The following is a 25,674-nucleotide window of genomic DNA, read 5'->3' as shown; positions in this document are numbered from 1 at the left end:
AAGCTATTAGTGTCCTAAGAGGTTGCTTTGGCATGCCTCTAATGGCCTCCTAATAAATGATAGGCAGATGCAATTTGCCGTGGTTCATAAATATGCAATGTAAAACAAAAAAAAAACAGTAAATGCTACTTCTGTCTTTCGTTGAAACTCCAGGAGGTAACAAATATAGCATCAGGGAATCAAAAGAGTGAAATTCAAATTTTAAACACAATAAGGATAATAAAAAACTTTCTCAATTCCAAATTTTCTTTAAACAAAAGACATTTAACCACTCAAAACTTCTCGAGTCCGCCGTATACTTCAAATTATTTGGTCCTATAAACAGACCCGCCGCGGAAAAGATATACTTGACTCATGTGTAAGAATGGTGCGTCAATCCCTTAGGTTTGTCCAAACAAAATAGATCGAGAATAGTTATGCAATATATTAAAATATAAACACAAATTACTAGTTATTACCTACTGTACTAAAATTAACACGAAGTTAAACATTAAGAAGTAATGAATTTATTGCTGCATCGTCGAATAAGGTGCAAATTGGGTAAGTGAGCTAAATTTCCTAATAATAAATATTAATAATAATAATAAATTCTCAAATTATAACATTTGTGGTAAACCACACTGTTAAAATTTGGAAAGGCTAACGGTGCCGTGGCGACTTTTGCTGCACATGCCTGTGCTAATCACCGAGGCTTAGCCCGGGCATGTTGCTGAAACATTTTGATTAATCTATGTGCATAAAATGCTAAAATTGCCCTTTTGTAAAAATTTCCCTGATTTCTATCGAAATTTCGTTTGACTTTATCCTGATTCTAATCAAATGCAAGTCGATTTCCCCCCAAAAATTACTTACTATAAATATCCTTATAAACGGGAAAATTTTGCGAGAACAACTAAAAAAAAAATTCGTCTTGTTGTTCCTTTGTTAAAATTATTGGTCGTGATTAATCTTAGGTGCATAAATGTGACGTTTTATGGCAAAATTTATCTATGTAAAACAAAATATCCCTAACATTGTTGACATAAAATTCTATCGTGAAAATCAAATTCTGATGTCTATATCCTTAACTAAACTGGTCCCATGAAAATTTAATGAGCGAACGCCACTGGTTCGAAAAAAATATGCAGAGTCTAAAGTTTTCGTTGTAGTTTCCATGCTAAATATTTCTGAGCTTCTTGCGTGCTCTGGAAGTACTCGAGAGAGCTTCAGCGCGGAAAAAGACATTTGCTGACATCAGATATTCAAAGTTTTTGCAAAGTTGCATTTTGTGGTCGCTGGACTTAACTGAGCTTTCTCTACAGCGACACTTTGCTTTCAGTCGGTTACTGGCGAAGGCCTTTCATGTTCTCTAGTTGTTGTGTTGGTTATCGTATCAGACTATCATGCGGTCAACTTGAGTTCGATTACAGCTGAAGGTTTTACTTTTTATTATTGTCAATACTATTCCACTAAATACATAGTTAACTTTCCAAAATCTTTGAAATATATGGCACGCCTTGTGTGAGTAATATAAAAATTACGAAGATTATAAATGTCAAGTAGATGCACTGTTCTAAAACACGTGAATTAATTTCACGTTAACAATGTTTTTTTTTCTCTAAGTGCTGGAACAGGACAATTATTTATGAACAAAGAACATACAATCGCAATTGAGACCCTTCCTAGTTGTCGGTGTTCACATTAAGGCGAAAACGTTATCTTTATTGATGATACTACCTCAACATTGACACTAACTGCATGCGTTTAACTACTCCAAAATTTTACTATCCACGATAATTGCTTACCTTCTCGTTCCTCAATATCGTGAAGTGTTTGGTCGTGCTGTCTAGGGCACCAAAGTTTGACGTTATTTTATGTATTATTTTTGTTCAATTCATTAAAATATAGTTATTAAATATAAAATTTGCAGTAATGCAAGCTGTAAAAATATGAAGCGAGTCCATCAAGTTCGTTCCAAAACAACAATATATAATGGAAGATAACGTGGACCGAGTATTATTCCATGTCGAGAACACAAGACATTACGTCCGACAATCTTCATCTCGTATTTCTCATTGGCATCACTGCTCAATTTTATGAGATGTATACCCGTGACTGGTATATAAGCCGCAGAATTGCAAGGTTGGTTGGGTTATCTATACGCAAACCGCTTTCTGTTCAAACATCAAGGGCTTATTTCAATGTTCTTTTAATAGGATCGTTACAACGCAGAACTGTAAAAGACTGTACAACCCATACGAAATTAGAAGTTAAAACTTATTGCTGACAATTCCATATTACAACACCAATTACGTATATATTTTTCTTGAACGGAATAGCCCCGCCTTTACTGAGCGAAACATCCCAAACTGCAGTAATTGTGAAAACGTACCAAGTAGGGCGGCAACGAAGAAAACGAACTACATTTATGCACACATACAATGCATAACCTGTGCTCTAATAGCACTAAAGAAATGAGTTTAAATAGCGAGTTATTTTTATGCCACATCTTAATTTCGCAGGCTCTATTTTATAAAAGCGTCAATAATTAATCGCAGTTCGCTTAAATCATGATATTCTATCTCTGTCTCTTCCAAAATATAACACAAAGACTGGAACAATGGACACATGGCAGTAAGGAGAACACGCTTCACACCGAACGAAAGAAGAGCTCTCGAAAGTGCCAAGGAATAGCGCTGTGGCCACTTTTCTTATTTCGGGCGGAATAGCGCTACGGGCAGAATATAACCTCTAGTACCAAATAAAATAAAGCTACACACTTGTAACTTGGTAACCGAAATCTACACAAATAAAATATCAACAGAGTTCTACAATCTTTTCCACATATCTGTTTCATTTTCAAAACTTAAACAATAAAATGTTCTCAGTTCACAGGGGTAATGAATGAAGGGATGAGATGATATGTTGCTAGTGTGATACTCAATCATCTACTAGCCGTTGTTAAGCTTACAATTGTGGCGTATGACCTTATGTGACGCCATAATCCCAAGATGGCTGCCGCCATAGGCACTTACTAACAAGGAATATCGATCATAACTTCTGTCAGAGTGGTTTGACGATTGATAAGTTCATTGGGTTTTTGCATGAAAGAAAGGCATGGGTATAGGGATTGGCTTAATTATCAAGTACGCAATCATTTACTGCTAGCAGTGGCGGCCATTGGGTTACAAAAATTGGGGGGTGCGGCAAATTGCAAAAAGGGTTGGGGCCAACAAAAGTTTACTTTCCCTTGCTCCTTCAGATTTAGCATAGTGGAGGGGCAAAAATGGCAAAAAGTGGGGGCAACTTACCCCCTCGCTCTCGTTAATCGCAGCACATGACTGCTAGGCATTCTAATGCGAGAAAGCAAGTATGACTTGGAATACAGTGACCTTCACATTTGTTGAACTTTTAGTCGATTAGATCAAAAGGATAATCACCCTGGAAGACACTGTGGTTATGATATTACTTTAAACTGTAGGTCCAGTCCCCTATCTGTGCATAAAGTGGACTTAAAACCCAACTGACACAGACAACAAGATAATCACGAAATACGTTTCTAAAGAATACCGTCAGTGTGATTTCAACTCAGGACCTCGCGACAAAACAGCTTGAGCTTTCAACTTCAAACCGGGAATGCATTCTCCAAATTATGCCTTTGGTCTTCAGGTCTTTATTATCGAAATGTCTAGCTGTTACGTACGAGATAACATCAAAGGAACATAATATATAAGAAATCTTCCTCCAAAGCAGAAATATGGTAAACATTGATTGGCATGGAGGCATCATCGAATGCCACTGACTCCCCTGGCAGCAATCCTTCTTATTCCCAGAGACAGTCGGCATCCGAACACCACGACGGGGAGAGGCGGCAAGTGCAGTTTGATTTGACATGTTTACGGCTTCCGTTCCTGGGCGAAAGTGGATCAGGCCATTTTGCCACTCGAGGAAATACTTGAAGCAAGAAGTAAAGAAGCCACAAGGAAGAAAGGAAAGATGTTTCTGTTACCTTCTACCCAGCGTTTGATAAGGTATCGAGAAGGGAAGCAGAATGGTACACTAGTCACGAGGAATGTGGCAAAAGTCTTCAAATTATTTCAGTATTAGGAATAAAAATGGCGCAATAACAGGTAGATTTGCATTATGCATTCGGAAACTACTTCAAGTGACATTGATTTTATAGAAAAATAACACAGTAACAATATGTACAGTCCCCGGCAATAAAAATGAGACCTTTACATTCTGAAATACTCGCTTCCCTGCAAGGCGTTACGAGTGTTGCCTAACTCTACTTCGATAAGAGGGTTTTAATATAAAATTTTCATTGGCAACTTCTACCATTCGTAGAGTCAGGCAAAACACATAACACCTTGCAAGGAAGCTAGTGTTTCACTATCTAGGTCTCCAATATGTATTGCCGGTGATTATATTGATAAAGTGCACATGTATCTGTGGTGTGTGTGTGTGTGTGTGTGGAAACACCCAAATGCCAGGCTAACTTCCAATTATTCTAGGAAACTGTCTAACAAGGCTGCGCATAAAGGCAGAGAAGGGGAGAAAACGAATGGGCAGAGCGAGGAAGTACACGCTGCTATAAACAGCTGCTGGTTGTAGCCGCATTTTACTCTTCATGCACTTACTTACCATCTCATTGCGCTGACTTGTCTTCGTTCGCTCGCTCCAGAGGTTCCCGGGACAGAGTATACGTGTACACTCTGTAACGAGGCTCTGGCGTCTCGACTCACAGCCAGTATGAACCTCTGTGGGGCTGTGTCGTGTGTTGTTCATGTCTGTTATATTTCAACTTATTGCCATTCATTCTTACCGTCGCTCTTAGCTCAAAGTGGCAGAAAAGCGAAGTAAATTAAAACAAATAAATCAATCAGTCAATCTGTGTGTGTGAGTGTGGGTGTGTGTGTGCGTGTGTGTGCGCTTGTGCGTGTGTGAGAGAGATAATGCTTAGTCATGCAGATACTTCGTAGTTATTTTTTTTATTTATTAACGAACACGTTCATTCAAGGCGCTTATTAATATGACAAATACAAAATCTAAGGGGTAAATGGGCGCGTGGCGAATATGGGCACCCTTGAGGTTATGGCGTCACAGCGTATGCTGTCTGCACTGGAAAAAATCAACTGTAGGTTGACAGGATTGGTGAAGTCTTTGATTGTCCATACAACTGCGTTCCCATCCGAGCTGACGAAAATAAGTGTTCTGGACCTGTATAAAGAAAAGTGCTTCTCGATATTGCACTAAAAAATACAGCTGATGTTATGTTTTACTACTACGAGTTGAGATCTGAGCAGAATATTACTTGGGATAATGATGTATGGGATGTTGTAACAAAAAAAGCTAGAAGAGTGGACCACGTACTATGAAATACATCATGGTGTTTTGGCTCGTCTAACGTTATAGTACCAACTACTTAAAAAGTTGCAATTCGGTGGAAAATGAGCATAGCATCTTAGAAAGAAAAACTTCTAAGTCATGTAATCTTGAAACCTCACAAAAAAGAAGTGTATTACTCATGACCCTTCACGATTTATAACAAATTCACATCGTGTTCCATTAACGTATGCACCTAGGCAGTAGACAGTCAGTGCCCTTTGGTATTGTGGTGAGGAGTGGATTTGTTGTCACCTTTGTTTCTTGCGATATATTATTGAGTTGGTACCCAGGAAGAATTACATTTCGTCTGCCCTACTTGTAAGGAGGATGAGAAAATGTGAGGACATGTTTATGATCACGGGCGTGCGCGGACCCTCTGATTAAGAGGGGGAGAAAAGAATTGATGAAAGTTCAATCGGAGAAAGTAAAACCTCATTCCATTTCCCTGTTTTATTTTATTGAAGGGTGTTAAACAGGGACTTATATAGTGCGTGTCTGGACCTACTGAAAATCACTCAATTAGAAGAATTTCTGCTTTCGTGGCAGAACATTTCTCTGTTCACCTCCCCTTCATTTTCATTTTCTGTGGTTCAGACTAATTTACGTAAGCAGTAAACATATTTATTACAGCAGATTCAAGACAATTACACATCATTTTAAACATCCCCAAAGTGTGACCAATGTATTGTGCGAATAAGTCGCTGGGAGACGAAGTGAGATAGTCCAAAAATATAGGAATTAAACACGCAGTAGTTACTTAAACTTTCGTCGGCTTTAACATACATTATTTGTTTAAAGAGAATAATGTGGTTCAAAAACGTTAATAAAATGTGTCTACACTAAATATTTAAGTCAGAGTATTAGGAGGGGCAACCCCCCTCCCCCCGTGCGTACGCATATATTTATGATACGCATTCATTCAGGGCTATCCTGTTACTAATTGGTACGTGCATATGTCCTTAAACATATCCATCACACAAAACTGTCCATATTAACCAACAGTGAGCGAATATGGGTCTTGCAGATTTTGGTTTGTACATTTTGTTCTTTTACAGAAAGAGGTTTTTACTCATATGTACTTCCAGAGAGTGCAAAGATTGATCTTTATATGAATCTTATTTTTATTTCAAGAAATTTCTTAATTTTTATCAATTTTGCCCCCACTTGCAATATGTTAGGGCCACAACACAAAATAAGGAAACAAGAATTGATTGTTATGATATGAATTGAGTTGAATTGATTGTTATGATATGAATTGAGTTGAATTGATTTTTATCTGGGCGAGGTTCATCTGTCGCTGATCTAACACCTAACCCTAAAATACGTACAATGTGTATGCGTTATAGGTTAATAAGTTCTTCCATTCTTTTGTCTCAATCATTAATAAAAAAAAGAACTGAAAAAGTGTTGAAATTGAACTGAAGATTCAGAAATTATTTCAACTAAAAATACAAAATATGGCATGCCAACACAGAATAATATACAAGTTTATTTTAATGTAAATTAATTAATTGATCAAATGTTAAATAATCTGGAGGCAATTAAATATAGATGTATCAATTCACAAATTTAATTGCACAGTTAACACCGCTCTAACTTGTTCCGTATCTCTACTCCAGGGCGAGGTAGGTAATGCTTCAAATTGAATTATTGCTATGCGTTTCCATTTGCTTCGTTACGACACGCTATTTAACGGTCAGTTTCCTTTGCTTTACAGTGCGTATGTTAGACTACAATCAATGTCTCTAACCCTTCTTTCATTAAAGTCACCCTGTGCTTAAAATAATTGAAGTTTTATTGTGTCGTATCCTTTGAAAACACATCTCATTCATCTGTTTAGATCCACTACAAATCTCCCAAGTTGTAAGGTCCCACGAGACCTGACTTACTGCAGGCTGTTCGGAGTGAAACAACACTATACTTTATCCCGGAAATATCTGGAGCAAACTTTCACATAGAGAAGGGTAGAATTCGAGTGGGCGTAGCAAAGCAGTACAGGCTGCTGTAAAGGTTGGTAACTGCAGTCGCTTCCCTACCCCCCCCCCCCCACCCTCACACAATCCCTTCCACATGCACTTACTCATTGGTCAATCCCTCTCGAGTCACTACTTGCGCAGAGACTTGCTTTCGTTCGCTCGCTCTAGAGATTCCCGGGACACATTATAAGTTGATGGGGAAGGGAGAGAGAGTGGGGGTATGCCCATTTATTGTGACAGGTGTACTAAAGGATAGAGGATTAACATTGAAAGATGAAAAAATATGAAGCAACGACAGGCTAAAAGATAATACCATTTTTGAAACATTGTTCGTGTTGTTCTTATTTCATGGTGGAAATATGAGAATAAATTATGAAGAGACTTTCAGGAACAAACACATATACACAGTTAGGACTCGCAATCAATAGCAAATTCGTGTGTAGCAAACCCGACATGCAACCCATAAAATACTGGTCAACACTCAAAACATTCAACATTACGAATATCGTAGCTACCTTTTGAATTCCCTCTTATGACCAAAGTTGATGAAAAGAGTTTGCCAGAGGTCCAGAGAAGATTTTGTGAATTAGAGAAAAACCTTATCGAGCAAATTAAAGCTGAAATCATTAACTTCGGAACCATCCGAAAACTCCAAACGTCTATGGGGGCAATAGGATGGAGTAGTGGTCAAAATCCTTATTCCGATTGTGTGAGGAGATTTAATCTTTATTACTCGGCTAATCCAGATTGTCGTGGTGCCTGACCGCAGCCCAGGGGCCGGCGATGTGGAAGTGATTTGTTGACATGTTTTCGGACGGTAGATCATCTTTATGACTGAGCGATGCACACAATCTGATGCAGCCAATCGCCATACCATGCGGATGGACCCTTCCTCGTGAGTACACACATGTAAATTATAAACTAGTAGCTGCATTCTAGGTACACAAAAGATAGAACCACTTCTACAAAATGATACAGTACTAGAGAAGTTAAAGCAAGAAATCAATTAAGAATTGAAGTTTTGAAGTTTCTAATTATGCTATTTCTCTTCAAATTGTACTCATAGTTGTGAGATCAAATTTTCATACTGCCTACATCATCCTGAATGTAAAAACTAAAATAAGCAAGGAGAAAAACCATCAAACCACAGCATTGTAAACTTACACTAACAACAAAAAGGCCTCCCCGATGGCGAAGTGGTAGCGCAGTAGCCTTATAATCAAGGAGTCCCTGGTTCGATAAACGGTGGAGGCACATAGTGGTTCGGAACACCCGTTAAACTGTAAGTCCAGTCCCGATTAGCCTTACAGAGCATTAAGTGAACTTAAAAGCACCAACTAAATCAACTAATAACGACAAACCTAACACTCGCTTATAAGCTTGTTACAGATGCATCGAAAAACCTTATATAATTTTCAATATCACAAGACTAACTTATTGAAGTACGTACATAAGATTTAGCTTGTGCTATATTGTATAATTGATTGATAGATTGTGTTGGTGTTTTAAGTCCTTTTTATGCACAGAAAGACTACTCGAGACTTGACCCACAGTTTAGAGTCGGGTCCAAACGGCTATGTGTTTCCCCGGGTATCGAACACGGAACTCCTTGATCACAAGGCTACCACTACGCCATCGGAGAGATCACTATCTTTTACAAACAATCATAAAGTTAGATTTAAATTTAACGTCACATTTCGAAACAACTAGCACGAATTATTTGGCATATTTATAATGCTATACAGTGTGTCCGAGAAAAAATATGCCAATAAAGAATTTAAATAACTCAACAATTGTTAACGACAGAAATGTCAAATAACGTTTATTTGGAAGAGAAAATCATATAATTTTTTTTAACCAAAGAACAAGAAAAAAAAATTCACCTTAGTAGATCTCAATGTGTGCTCCTTTGGTGGCGCGACAAACATCAAGGCGGTACTCAACCTCCATCCAAGTGTTCTTCAACATTTGATGAGTGACGGATCCACATGCATCGATAATTCTTCACGGAGATCATTGAGATCTTGCACCCCAAAGGAAAAAGTCCAAAGGAGGCAAGTCTGGTGACCGTGGTGGCCATTTAATGGGTCTACCCCTCCCAATCCAATTACCAGCGAAATTGTTATTAAAGAAGTTAGTAACACAACGGCCATCCTGCTGAAACATGTACCCATGAGGTATACGAGGTACAGCATACTGTTGCAACGTGGAGAATAATGACAGTAGTTGTGAAATTGATATCGTTAGAAATTACACGGTATAATAGGTTTGAGGGAAAGGTTCCTCTGATGTGTAGAAGCTCTGGCTGCTTTTACCATTCAGGGTTGTCTCCGGGGTTGAGGCTAGGTGATAAAAAGAGCCTCTCCATGCAGGGCCATTGTTGGTGAAATTCCCACCTAAAATCACTCATTCAAGAATCGAATACTGGACTCAGGTGTGGCAGTCAGACGCTGTACCGACCCAAAATATGTGAAATATTAAATAGCGAATATATATAATAGCACGTGCTACTAACTAACTCTCCAGTCTTCTCTTAAAACCCGAAGGTTTGTGACTGCAACAACTCAAGCCTTCCATTTGTCCCTATCTTGGGTAAGATCAATCAAATCTATTCCATCTTTGCCGATTTTCTTTAGGTCCATCTTCGTCTTGACCTTTCTACAGGTCTCTTACCACCAGGTTCACCACATTTTTTGCCCACCAGTCTTTTTGATTTAATTAATTATTCCAATAATATCTGAACAGGCATACAAATTATGCAGTTCTAAATTTTGTAACCTTCTCCACTCACCTGCTCCTCGTCTATTTTAGGTTCAAATATTTTCCTAAGGATTTAATTTTCAAATACTCTTAATTTATGTTCCTTTTTAAATGTAAGGGAACAAGTTTCACATTCATATAATACTACAGGCAAGATGACTGTTTTGTATATTTCAACGTTTAGTACGTGTAGTTCTTAATTTACGTGTTTTGTTTCCAATTTTGAAAATTGAAAAGTATATTATGCATTTGTGCAAATAATGTTGAAAAGCGAAACTTCTTGAAAACGAAATTATGGTGCATATTTTACGTGAAATTTTCTAATTCTGTTGAAAGTGCCAATTCAACTGATACCATTAAGATAAGTATCACAGACTGTGCAATTCCAAAATTCCATTTGGGCTTTTATGGTTAGTACACGACATTACTGGATGCAAAATGAAACTACGTTGTACGAACTCAACCAACAAACTTGGCTTTTTTGATTCCTCAATCGAGATCCTTTTCCTGTTGGTCAGGCTTCGTACAAAGTGGCTATGTCCTTTAAAAGCAAACGAGAAGGCCTCGGTATTGATTTCATCCTGAAGAAAATGTCAATTTCTTCCAACTTACAATTCCCGAGTACGGCGCTCCAATAGTGCCTCCCCCTGTAGCGAGAGAAGCTTCATACACCACTACTAATCTGTGGAGAGTGAAATTGAGAAGGAATCGAAGGAATCTTGGGTGACGTTTCTTATTTTTATTTTACGCCGAAAATGTCTAATCAAACCGCTTGAATTTAGACAATAGAGAAAATCCATTATGTAAAATAAAATGTAAGGAACATTTATGACGTTCTTGTTTCTCAATCTTTTTTCAGATCTTGAATCTGAAGATTTTTAAAGGTGTGTTTACTTGAATTTGAAATATGCTGTCGTCGTTCTAATATCCAAATTCTTAGTGGCTGGTCACTTTGTGCGTCAACTGATAATTATCACTCCGAGAGAATTCAATACACGTGTCATTTCGTAGCTTTTATTTCATCTCATCAAAGTTTATAGTCGACCATTCAGGTGACTGATAGTTTAAAGTACGAGTACACTCAGGATATCACCAATAAAAGTCTAGGTTTCCCGTTCCTGAACTGTTTCTTACTGACTATTAATTATTTTTATCTAATAGTCACTTCATTTTATCGTTGATATTGGCCAGAGTGGCACAACATACTGGCGAAGGGTTTGTTCTACAAAAACATTTCTATGCACCTTTTGTGCACAGATAGTCTAATCTGTACTGGACCTATAGTGTATGTGGAGTCCGAACCACTGCGTGCAAGAAACGATTGATTTGGTTGATTTTACTTAGATTTTATGCCATGTTTTGGCAACATTCCACCTTTGGGCTAAGCCCGAATGATTAATTATGATATTGATGAAGGGACACCCGAGAGGAACACCCAAGCCAGGATTCGAACCCGGCACATATGACATTGTAGTACGCTGTGTTAACCACTTCACCATGGAAGTCTGCTGTAGTGGAACCAAAATCACACTTTGTACAATGCCGTCGTTGCTCAGAAAGCAACACATGCAAGAAAGCCAGGGGTCCCGTGTTCGAATCCCGGCCTGTGCATTGATGTTTGTGAGTGTCCATTCATTCATTTCATCATATTATCACTCATCCCATAATCGAAAATTAGTCAAAAGTGGCACAAAAAGCGAAGTAAAATGAAGCAAATCAACCAATCAACATACAAGAAAAACATGTTATCCATAAAAATGAAATACACCCTTTTACCTCGTAGCGACGAAGTGCATTTATACCATCTTATGCAGGTTTCCTGGTTCGATTTCCGCTAGAGGCACATTGCACAGTGGTTTGGATCCTACTATAAACTGTAGGTCAGTCCTGATTAGCCTTTCTGTGCATAAAGTGGACTTAAAACTTCAATTCAATTCAATTCAATAATTACTCACCATTACATATTTCATTGCAGTATTTTCGTTTCATCCGTGAAGCTAAAGAATTCATAAAAGAAGTTCAGAACGGAAACTAGTAAACCTGATTCGCTTTAAAGGAACAACTTTATCTTGAAAAACCCTTGTATACGTTAATTGAAAAAAAATGGTACCCGGAATTTGGCTAGTAAAAGTCTCACATTGAAGGTTTTGAGAATTCATTTTGTCCGTAGGATGTCAGCACTGTACTGTATGACCACGCAGAGGGGTAGAGTAATCTATTAATCAGTTTGTGCACAGCAGCTGTTTCCGTTAGTTGTGTTGACGAGTGTCCTGCGATTTGCAGAATGGAGATAAATATCGAGCAAAGAATTTGTTTGAAATTTTGTGTTGCAAACGGACTCTCATGTGTTGAATCGTTGAAAATGCTACAAAAGGCCTTTCGTGATTTGTGTCTGTGGAAAACACAAGCGCATGCATGGTACACAATGCTGTCAAAGAAGGCAGAGAATTTGTTGCAGATTTGCCCCGTTCTGGCCGATTCTTCACGTCGACGACTGACGAAAACGTCGGAAAAATCAGGACAATGGTGTTTGAAAACAGGCGTGTGAGATTAAGAGAGGTGGCTCGTGAGTTTGGCATGTTGTCCGTTCACAACATTTTGACTGTTGTGTTAGACATGAAACGCGTCGCGGCACGACTTGTTCCCAAGGAGCTGAATTTCATGCAAAAAGCAAATCGCAGGGATGTTGCTGAGAACGAGCTTGTCCACAGTTGTGCAAATGAGCACACAGACGCCGACAATCGCACTGAAGGATTCCGGCACCGGAATTCCTTGAAGAAAGGACTCAAAGTGGAACTTGGAGTTAAAGCAAGCGGTTAGAGTGACTGAGAGAATTTTGCCGCACATCTCTTCCGAAACGACGCCCTATTAATTAGAGTTTCCGAGGGATCGATGGGCCAGGGAACGCCGGAATGCAATACAGTGCGGCGCCTACGCGACGTCAGGTTATACCAAACTCATGTAGGCCAAGAAGATCCTTCCCAGTTCTCTAAACTTCGAACCTCGTTGGGAGGAAAAAACACGAAATGTGAATATAATACGTAGCGTAAACATTAATCACTGGAGAGGAAATACCTCATTGAAATGACTAACCACCACAAGCTACTTTTCCACTTTCTTCGCTGCTACTGCTGCTACTACTAACTACTATCACTACTACTTCTACTATTACTACTATTTATATTATTATTACTACTAATAACAATAAGGTAATGATGAAAAAAGTAAAGTTCCCCGTGCATATAGAACCGTGCCATGAAGGCATATTTAGGAGATGCAGGCGTAGAACGGACCCCAAGCATTCTCGATCTAGTCCATTTTGGAGGTGATATGATTAGTACCACGCCCGGTCGCCTTCACCCCACAGGATTGCCCTCAGGTCGTCCTAGTTGCTAAAATGCTAATAATGTGTCCGAATGTGTGGGTACAAGCCGTCACTGACTTCATTGTTTGTAAACGTCGTCCAAGTTGATAAAATGCAGATAATACAGTATAAAAAATCAGGAGATCTCATTGCTTTTATTGAACATTCTACTTACTTTAACAAGGAATACAGCACTACTTTACTAGTACGTATGTTCTACGTTACAATTACTGTACATTCGTACCTGTTAATGTAGATGTTCAAAGTGTCGTTCTTCCATCTGCATGCATTACTGTATGCGATTCCTCATTGAGTTTCGAAATATTTCGAACACCGCCGGATCAATTCGGAATTGGTCACATGCATGAACAATTTTCTGTTCCAGTTCTTCAACCGCGTCAACGAGAGTGCTGTACATTACGCTTTAGAGGTGACTCCAGACACAAAAATCCAAAGGATTTAAATCCATTGACCTTGGAGGTCAAGGCACAGGCCGCCTCGACATATCTGATATGATATCTGCGTGTTAGATGTCGTCTCACAGCAGCAGCAAAATGTGCCGGTGCTCCATCATGCATGTATCACATACTCTGACACGTGGATCAAGGGGAACATCCTCAAGCAATCCTGGAAGATCATGCCGCAAAAAACAAAGATACTTCGGTCCGTTGAGTCTTCTTGGAAGAATGTGTGGTCCAATGAGACGATCACTTAGTACCCCTAACCACACATTCAATGAGAAACGTTGGTGATGTGGTGCCTCATGAACAGCATGTGGGTTTATTACACTCCAAAAATGAGAATTATGAAAATTAGAAAATACAATCTCGTGTGAACCCCGCTTCGTCTGTAAATGAAATGTTACTTGCAAAACGAGGATTGAGTACAACCTGTTGTTGCATTCACTGACAAAACGTCACTCTAGGAACACAATCCGTATCACTGAGACACTGAACTCGTTGGAGATGGTAAGGGTAGAGTGAATTGAGATGTAAAATTCTCCATACAGTACTGCGGCTTACTGGCACTTGTTCGGCAATTCTCCTAGTAGAGGTTCCTGGAGAGCGTTCTACTGCTTCCAACACCAAGTCCTCAAATTCAGGAGTAATGTGTGCAGGTCTACCTTGTCTTCTACCATGTTCGAAGCTCCCATGTTCTTTGAGGCGCTGATGCACCCTAGTAATTGTGCGACTCTCGGGGTACGTTCGAGCAGGGTATTTTTCATGGTACAAGCGTGCAGACTCCTGTGCATTGCCGTTAACCAAACCATTCACAAAATGTATATCCGCATTATCTTCGTTGCTATAAGGTTATTTTCACCACGCAGTCCTGCACAACTTACGTGACTCTAACAGTACGATTAGACTGTGTACTGATTGTATCCATACAACATCATCTCTCGGCAATGATCTGTTTGATTGCAACGCTACCTCTCGGAAATGTTCTGTTTGATTACAAAGCCACCTCTCGGAAATGTTATGTTTTGTAAACAAAGAGCAAACCTCGGACAGGGCAAGGAGTAGCACTCGGTGTTTACACAATGCAATCATTGACGGCTTTTAATCACACATTCGCACACATTATTAGCATTTTACCAACTAGGATGACGTTTACAAACAATGAAGGCAGTGGCGGTTCGTAATCATACATTCACGATTATCTCGATAACTGCTCGTTTGCAGACCCATGTTTAATGAGAATTTTTGCTTGTATTATCGTGTACTTTTACCTGTGTCGATTTGCCCTATATTTATGAGACACCCTGTATAAATGCAAATGTTTCGAATATGCTAAAAAAGAAATTAAGTTAACAGCTACTCTTCTTTGACTTGCACTACCCAAGGGCATGCAGAAATTCCTTCGAGGAAGGAATGGAGTCTGAAAAATTAAATGGTTACAACTAGTTTTAACGAATGTCACTGGTGAAAACTAGAAGGGCAATTCCACGGAAATGTCAACCTCCAGATCAAAATCTCATATACTTTGTACGTACATAAAAATGAAGATGATATCATGCGAGAGTTATACTTGCAGTTAAAGGAACATGCCGTTGTTTCATTAAAAGCAATACAATACAGTAGGTGGTTAGAAATACCATTTCGCAAGATGGCCGCAAGGTACATGGAATGATATGTTGATTGTGCATCTTAACTATCAATTTACTCGCTGTATGTGGCAAGAAGGAACTAATATAGAAGTATGGTAAGAGTGACATGCCCTAGAAGAACAAATTGGTTTATTTTACTATGATATTCTATATATGTAATCTGAGATATGCGTGTCCTTTAATATGTAAGGCAAAATGGTAATTCTGTCACAATTTGTCAAGTTTTTGGCAAATGAACGTAGGTTTTTGATACACGGAAGTAAAACTTGATATGATCCATACTTTATGTGACGTTACAACTTTAAAATATGTCACTTATATATTTATTTTGAGCAAAGAAAGCTTAATTTCCGTGTTATTATACGTAATATTGCACCTTGTTTGTAATGTATATCTTTTGTTTAATATTTATTGTATTTTAAGCTTTATTACGAATAATTCATTGTATATTTAGATTTGCAAGAGTGTACTATGTGCATTTGTATTTCTAAACATGTATATATGTCAGTTTTGTAGATAGTGAGTGATTCATCGGTGATGATATCGCGTAAGAAGTAACACACATTCGCCACAGATCGTCCAAGATTTTAAACTCCTCGGTGTTGTGCATACATGTTGGTACGTAATTCGGAGCGCAAGCTAGGCCTATGTGAACATAGGTACGCTATGCACAATACTGCAACCATTCTACGTTAAAAAATAAAGCTAGCCTAAGGATTAATTTGGAATAAAAGGCTAAAGAGCAAATATTGGCTCAGTTATTATTGCATATCTCTTGGTGTGGTAGTTCGGGGCGCAAGCTAGGTCTATGTGATCATAGGCAAGTCGATAGCCACGCATTGAGTTTATCCGTTTTAGTTATGTCAAGACATCGTTAAAGCGAATCCTCACCTTCGTACTAAGCCTGTTTGCTATATAATCGCAATAAATATAGAATAAATCCTTTCGTCTTGTATACTTCAATAATGTGGTTTTATTCCTCGTGCTGTGTCTTTGCCTAACATTATCCCTGTACCTGAGAGGAGTACTGTGTACTTCGCCAAGTTTCATCGTTCACCGCTGAGTATTACTGCAACATTAGTATTTTAGTATTAGTAATACATCTAATAATAATACGTTTTAATAATAGAAACTTGAACGTATCAATTGCCAGCTCAACGTGTTGGCTCGATATTGTAATGTACAAGGGCAAGACAATTGTTTAAAGTTGAGATTCATTGTGCAAGAGCATTGAACTTTCATATTTATAGAAAAACACAAGGTTATTTTGTTTCGAAATGGAAAAGAAGCATTTGCGTAGCGCAAATAAAAATCTTACTTTGAGTTCAGGACTTAATGTTAACGATTGTTGTCGGGGCATTGATAAAGAAAGAACCACATTTGTGTACAAGGAATGTACAAAACTTCTACATTATGAATGTTGTGCCCTAGATGTTCGAACTGAAAGGCAGAAAGCTACCGATTTGGTTTGTAGAGATTGTGAATCATTTTCTATGAATATTACATCTGATCCATTAAATTTGTTTGAAGCTTTAAAAGCCATGATTGAAGGAATTAGCAAGCAGCAAGTTGAAAGTATGGAAACATTACAAGCTGATATTAGCAAATAGTCTAAAACATTACAGACTGATATGTGTAAACAGTCTCAAGCACTGAAAGCTGATATCTGGAAACAGTCTGAAACCTTACAGGTTGATATGTGTAAACAGTCTGAAGCACTGAAAGCCGATATCTGCAAACAGTCTGAAACATTACTGGCTGATATTTATTTATTTATTTTACCTAAAGTTTCAGATACAGTACTGAATGACCATTTTACACTGAAACAGCAGGAAAACAATAATAACAACAACAATAACAACAACAAGAAAATAAAGTACAAGATGACACTGAAAACAAATCAAAATTATACATACATCGTTAACAATTTTCTAAAACTTTGTTCTGCCAAGAATATGTCCACATTTGGAGGCAGGTTATTATATGAGTGAGAAAGCCTGTAGAAAAGAGACCGCTGTAGAAGAGAGAGCCTTGTGGTGGGATTGTGAAATAGCTTAACGTTGCAGGTTGGCCGTGTGGGGACGCGTAGATGAAATTTGTTGAGCAGAAATTCGGATTTTATTTTACCATTCATGAGTTTGTGCATAAATGTAATGTCTGCTAATTCGCGAAGAGTGTGTGGTGGTTGGATATTCAAAGACAGACATAATGTCTGATTTGGGAAGGTGCCTCAGAGAAGGTATTCTGTGCCGAGCAATGGCGAGGAAAAAGTTGAGGACAGAATGAATCTGGGAGAGATTTGTCTTTGAAGCCATGGTTCAGATAGGAGAACAGTATTCAAGAAAGGGGGATATAAGGAATTTGTACAGAATACCGAGAAGCCGCATTGCTCTTTTAGTAGTGTTCGTAATGTGCTCACTAAAGTTTAGTTTTTCGTCGATGATAACTCCAAGGTCTTTTTTGTGAGGAAACTTTTGTGATGGGATTGTTTTCAAGATAATAAACAGAATCGAGTTTGTCCCTTTTTAGGGAAATGGTGAAACAGGAGCATTTCTTAGGATTCAATTTAAGTTTTAACTGGCCACAACACACAAGTAGTTCTGTAATAGCTTGTTGTAAGATTAAAGCATCGTGTTCTGATAAGATTTCTGTGAAGAGTTTACAGTCATCGGCAAACAGAAGTATATTTATTGGGAGAGAGGACAGCCTGTCGGGAAGATCATCAGAAGAAACAAAAGTGGGCCTAAGAGGCTCCCTTGGGGAACTCCAGACAAAAGAGAAAGAAAGCTGGAAGAGGTGCCAGTCAGGATAACACGCTGCTCTCGTGCACTCAGATAGTCTTGTAGTAAGGATAGAAATTTCCCATGGATGTTAAATCTGAATTGTAATTTATGAAGAAGAAGATTATGATTTATTTTATCGAAGTCTTTTGAAATGTCCAAATACATAACGTCAAGCTTTGAATTATTTGCGATAGACTGACTATCACGTGAAAGTAATACCGATAGATCGGTCAACCAAGAGCTGCCTGGAAGGAAACCATGCTGAGCAGAATTTATAAGGGGAGATGTAAACTTTAGCAACCTGTCTTTAATTATTTTCTCATAAACAATGGAGAGAGGTGACAAAAGAGAAATCGGTCTATACGAATTTGTGGAATTTTCGTCTCCAGATTTGTAGATAGGTACAATAATGGCACGTTTGAACAAGTCCGGAAGCACACCTGTAGATAAACACTTTTTAAGTAAGAGGCACAGAAGGTGAGCCAGAGAGCCAGCTGTTTTACGTAGAAAAATTGTCGGCGCAAAGGCAAAGAGGACAGGAGAGATTTTATTTCTTCAGGGAATGTTTTAATCCAATGGAGAGTGTGTGAACTGACAGACTTGACTGTAGGAAGATGTTCAGAAATTGTCTCTGAGGAGAATGTTCATGAAACAATACATTACAAAGATGCGCTCTCTCATCTCCTACAGCGGTGAAACAGGAGCACAATTTCCATCGGCACACACGGGTTCTGCTTTCTTGAATTAACTAACGAAAATAACTTTGGTCAGTCATACACTCTGATGTTAAGTTATTAAACATAATCAATATACTTATTTTTGAATAAGTTTTTTGAGTGCCTCCGAATATCGCAGAATGTTTTATAAGTGTGTTCATTGGGGTACTGTTTTCACAAGCTCCAAGCCTGTTTCTTGTTTTTCAAAATAAGAATTAGTTCGCTATCAAACCTGGGCGCGATTTCCTGGTGGAAACAAAGTCATTTATTGCAGCATGCAGAACTTCCACAAAAATCTCCACGGCGTCGTTGATCTATTCCTGTTCCAGCAGAAACCAGGGGTAGGCATCTAATGCTCGATGAATTTCATTCCAGGGGGCTTTTCGCCACATGCAGGAGGGGTGTTGGAATGATAAAGAGGTAGTTCCAGACTCTTGCTAATCTTGACCTGTGAATCACCTTTCAGTGTGTTATGCCCATTAGTCAACTGTCAAGAAGCGATGTGTATTTATTTCCTTTGGATAAATCCTCCAAGGTAAGGACCTTCAAGATGATTTGTTTTTGTGTGGTTAGTCACCCGCTATGTGTATGTAATCTCTCTGTATCTGAATTTTGTCATTTTAGTTCAGTTCTTCGTCTGAGGAAAGCCCTGATACAGGGTTGAAACCTTACTTGTTTAGTGTTTTTATTTCTTAATAAATCGGCCTTGGTCGGCAACTTAGTGTTTTTAATATGGAAACCTTGCTTAATTATATTCCTAAATATTAATGTATACGAATGTATCACTCCTTACTTCTGTTATATTTTTCATCGCGTAGCGCACAAAAGCAACCAAAACTCGGAACGTGTAGACAAAAACCATTTTCCTCGCCAAACTCACAGATTATCTTTACGTGACCAAACTTTCGTTCTGAGATGCTAGTTGCAACTAGAACACAACCTAGTCGCCAAAACCAGTCTAGCAGCCAGCTTGGCAGCCATCATTTCGAGCCAGCTACTCAGCCCAGCGTCAAGTAGGAAATTCCTACTGAAAATCCAGTGATGATTGGTAACATATCATTACAGGAGGGTTCCCAGACTTTTTTAATTTCACGGCGCCCTTGGGGTTTAAAATTTTTCCGCGGCGCCAAAGACAGAATATAGGTCTATCTAACACTTGCAATGCTCAGTTATTGTGGTTTCGTTGGGCGCCGCGGAAAAATTTTAAACACTAAGGGCGCAGTGAAATAAAGAAATTGGGAATCCTGCTGTAATGTTATGTTATCAATCATCAACCTTTTGAGAGGAACAACGAATACATATACATAAAATTTACTTGTATACTAAACTGGCTGATGGCAGGGTGCCTCCCTGAGCACACAAGATCAACAATTTTTTCTCTAACATACTGTTTCTTCCTCACAAAGAATTACTTATTGAGAATATGGACGACATATAGAATAATTAAACACGTTACCAAAAAGCAATATATCATTGGGTTCCAGAAACACTCCACTTTGGAATTCTACCTCCTCCAGGTATTCAATCCTGGTCCCCTTGAATCAAGGTGATGGCATTGCCACAATGCTATAGTTAAAAAAAAATCCAAAGGCAATTCTCTAAAATGTGTTCTGGCCTCCCGACGGCGTAGTGGTAACGTCGTCGCAGTGGCGGCGATTGGGTTCCAAAACAAGGGGGACAAAATGCCAAAAGTGGTGGGGAAAGGACAGTTTATTTTCTTTCGTAGGTAAGGTGTAGCAAAAAGTTTGCGGGCAAGTGCCCCCTCGCCCCCTACTCGCCGCCACTATGTAGTCGCCTTGTAAATTAAGCGGTTTAGAGTTCGATACCCAATGGAAGCACATGGAACAGAGATTCGGATCACACTTTAAACTGTAGGTCCATTCCCGAGTAGCCTTTCTGTTCATAAAGTGAACTTAACAAATCAATCAATTTAAAATGTATTTTCATCAAACTCCATTTATCCTCGCGGGTGTACAAGAGTTTAATATCAAACGATTCCTGCCTGGGCATGGAGTGTAAATTGCACATTATAGAATCAACGACCTATGGAGTAGACGAGCCGCAAGGGAGGGAGGAGACGGGGGAAGCGCTAATTGGAATATGAAGACTTTTGCTGCAGTTTGAGTTGAGGGTTGCAAGGAAACAGGCGCAGCGAGTCTGCAAACCGTTAAAACCAATTTAAGCCGAAAGAGTTCCCTGAGCGGTCTTTCTGGGTGTCTGAATGGAGCATTCGTTCTGGGCAATTGCCAAGTATTTCCTCGCGGCGTAGAAATGCAAAGAAGCCTGCAACAAAGTACATTGTCAGCTGGGAAATGGGGAACGCAAAACAGAGAGTCTTGGTATAGAAAAGCTACAACACTCTCCCGCGGCTTCGCGTTGAAGTCCATTTGCTGTTAATAAGAATGTCCAACGCAGACCCGTGCTGTACGTACAATGACATTTTAGCTTGGAAATTTTGTTCATTATCTAATTCTCAATTTTCCACCTGTGATTTGAGGAAGCGTATTTCCGAGTAAGACGCTGGACAAATATTTGTTTTATTTGTAGTTGGCCACTTGTGCATTTATACATATGCAAAAAAACATTTGAAGTTTTACATCTTTCGTTTTCTAACATTGACATTTCTTTCTTGCTTGATTCATTTGGCTTATTTTACTTCGCTTTCTGCAACTTTTGGTTAACCGAGAAGATGGGGATTATACCCTGTCCCAGATAACTGTAGAGCAAGGCCGCGCATATTGGCAGAGGAGTAGGAGAAAAATCGTGTGGTGTAAGCGCAGCGTTACCAACCGTACAGTCCTGACCGTACATGTGTACGGACGTACGGTCCAGACCTTAGTCCGCAAGGTAAATGCACGGCTTTTCAAACTTTGCTCTTGCAGTTTTATCCCTAATATTTCCATAAGAAATTCTTAAACCAATCGTACGGACCTGAAGATAAAAATACGATCCGTTTGTCATGTACGTTTGGTATTATCCTTTTCAAAAGTTTGCAACGCTGCATAGTGAGGGAGGAAATTGGGGAGCAAATCATCGGGAGACTCCCGTCGCCCATTACACAATCCCGTTTCTCTCACTGTTCTTTCGTGGAGCCGTCTCGTGTCATTACTTGTGCAGAGACTTGTGGTCGCTCGCCTGGTCTACAGTTAGCTGGTACGGAGTTTAGTCATGATGCGAAATTGATGAAGGGTTACTCACAAGGAACACCTATGGACAGACCTGGATTCCAACCAGGGACCCTTGACACTGAGCTTTTTCAAGAGCATTCTTCTTGTTCCTCTGCTACTTCTTCTGAATATTGACAGATAAATCCGGGCCTCAGAATGGGTGTTATTTCTCAGTGTCCCGTCATCAATTTCATCATATCTTCACTCACCCGTATCTGAGCGACAAGTTAAAACGGCAGGGAAGCAAAGCTAAGCAAACCAAATCAATCATTCTTACCTCGTATAGTTGTTTCCGTTTGGTATCTACGTATATAGTGACAACTTGTTATTTCATTCAAGTTAAAACAGTTGTTTTTAAATATCGTAACTTTTTCTTTGAATTGTTGATTGTAATTATGGTGATAACATAATTGTTGGTCAATAAATTAAAAAAATTGTCTTTTGCTTGCTGCCTTCATTGTTGAGCTCTGATTATTATCTACTTACATTCTATCCTTTCCTCACATATAGGCTATCTAATATATCTATTTACAATTCTATACCCTGTCCCAACAATCTCTGGAGCAAGACCGCGCATTGCGGTATAGAAGGGGGGAAATCGAGTGGGCACATCGAAGTGGTACATGCAGCTGCGGAGGTTGGTAACTGCAGTAGCTCCCTCCTCCACGAAATCCCTTCCCTCGTCACGTATTCATTGGTGGAGCCGTCTCGCGTCACTACCCGATGGCGCAGTGGTAGCGTCGTCTCCTTGTAATCTAGGGGTCCCGAGTTCGATACCCGGTGGATGTACATAGTGATTCGGATCTCACTTTAAACTGTAGGTCCAGTCTCGATTAGCCTTACAGCGCATAAAGTGTACTTAAGACACCAAATCAACCAACCAAATCGTTCGCTTGCTCCAAAGATAGCAGGAGCATCGTATGTAGTGACACATTTCTTTTTTTATGATTCTTGGAGACCGGCATTTCCTGAACACAAACATTATATGCCCACATCTTTGGACAATGGTCGACATATTGGAATATAATATGGTGTCTAGAAAACAACCTTTGAAATATTAACAAATCGTTACTATTCAACGTTTTTACTCCAAATCGGTGAAAATTGAAAGACAGTTATGGAACATCGCCATAACGAATGAATAATAATTCAAATTTTCAATTTCTGTTATAGAAGTAGAAATACTATCTCACATTTGTGTGTGTGAATGTGTGTGTGTGTGTGTGTGTGTGTGTGTGTGTGTGTGTGTGTGTGTGACATCAATCCTCAATTTTGTTACATATTGCTCGAATACAATGCATTAGATTTTACTCACATCTACGCTCAAGCAACGCTCAGGTGCACACAGGGTGCTAAGAATTTATCAATTTTACTGTAAGCACATCTCTAACTTAAAATGTATGAGTCCTGAAAATTTATCGTGCAGACTAATCGTCTAGGCAGGAGAGAGGGCTTAGGATATTATTTAGTAGGCAATGGTAGCGTTTAGGTTCCAAAATTGGAGGAGGGGGCGCGCAAGGACAGTTTACTTTCGTTTGGTAGATACGATTTAGCATTGGCAAAAGTAAAAGTGTCAAAAACTTTGGGGAATTGCCCCCCACGACCCCTAATCGCCGCCACTGTTAATAGCTTAGCACTACCCTCACTCAAACGGTGGCGACATCTCACCAATAAATATATGAAATATAGCAAAAGTTAAAACGTATTCCTTATCTTGGTTCTTGTAACACAACACCCCCCCTCACGATTTTTTTTGTTTGGCGGGACTTTTTAGGAGAATATGTTGGTGTACGGGAAATTCCCCATCCCCAGGAATTTGGGCCCTGCTTTTGGACAATCGCGAAGACGAGGATGAATATGATATAATGAAATCGACGAAAGGGACACTCAGACTGAACACTCAGCCAAAAGTCAGCATTTTAACTTGGAACGTTCAGCATAGTAGCGCACTGTGCTAACCACTTCGGCACCTAGGTCGGCGTGAAACAAAGAGAAGATGCGAAATACTGTTTAATTATTAGATGGGAACATCATTGCTATGGTATCAGTTAGGCATACAATTATTGCCTCCCCTATGGCGCAGTGGTAGCGTCATTGCCTTGTAATCAAGGGGTCCCGGGTTCGATACCCGGTGGAGGCACAAGTGGTTCGGATCCCACTTTAAACTGTAGGTCCAGTCCCGATTAGCCTTACTGTGCATAAAGTGGACTTAAAACAACAACTCAAACTCAAAGCATACAATTATTGAGTTGAAACACAATTTATTTTACCGATTTATTTCACCCGGCCCCTTCTCCCCCGACCCGACAAACGATCAGCAAAAAACTCTCTTACGGACAAAGGTTGTCACACTCTGTTCAGATTCGTGCTCATATTTACATTCAATTCTCAGAAGTATTTTAAAAGTGCTGTATTCTGCAAATGAACGGTATTTTCAAATATCCTTTATTTCTCTGTTACCAGTACCACTGAACAGACATGATAACCCTATTTTTAGAACATTATATATTTATGAATTAAAATATTGTATTAGCAATTATTCTTATAATGAAAGACATGTTTTCATGTAACTTAACCAAACATTTTTTTAAAAGAACGGGATATATTATCATCATGACTGAAGTTCGAAGAAAGTCGGGGCAAGACGCCTCGCCTCGTAGCCTGACATCTCTAATTATAAAACTAAACTTTCCAAAATATTGCCGACTGCAAACTTTCTGGAGCCTGCCTATTTCCACAAACAACTCATTAATTTATACAAGGACAAAATCGAAATTCCTTTCAAAAAGTCTGAAAATTGTGATTTTTTTTTTGGTTCATGTAGGTTCGCAGGACAACATTTCATAGATCGAGGGCTGGGCACGGCCCGTATAGTTTCCATAGTGTACTTGCCTGGGTAGGTTAAGTTTATTGCTGTTAGCGTATTTTGCACATCATACAATAAATATGTGACGTCACATCAACTATTGACAGTATATCTCCAAGTTGCTAAAGCTCTCGCTAGCAGCTCGTGTTGGTAACTTATAAGTCCATCCATAGATGAAGCTGGTGATCATTATATTTGTCATTGATGAAGGAATGTATGGATTTTAAATGTTATGAATCTACAAGTGAAAAATGATTTGGCACTTAGATACAGTAAGCAAATATTTCATGAGTTGTTTTTTCTTAGTTTTAAATTGCCAGTATGCTGAATCCTTCTATCTAAGATTCTTATTACTGTACATTGTAGTTGGATGAATATCATTTTATTTGAAAGGTCTACAAGTAATATTATAGATCATAATTTGTTTAATGGAGGTAAATAATAGTTTGTAACAAATTGAAAAGTTGTGGTTAGGATCAAAACCATGAGGTAAAATCCAGTTTTTGATCTCCAAAATGAAATAATTCGTGTTTGCATCACTTATGCCACAACGATACATGTCCGGTGG

Source organism: Lepisma saccharinum, chromosome 9 (genome assembly GCF_977018435.1).
Source record: "Lepisma saccharinum chromosome 9, izLepSacc3.1, whole genome shotgun sequence".
NCBI lineage: Eukaryota > Metazoa > Arthropoda > Insecta > Zygentoma > Lepismatidae > Lepisma > Lepisma saccharinum.
Note: the sequence above shows the minus strand (reverse complement) of the source record.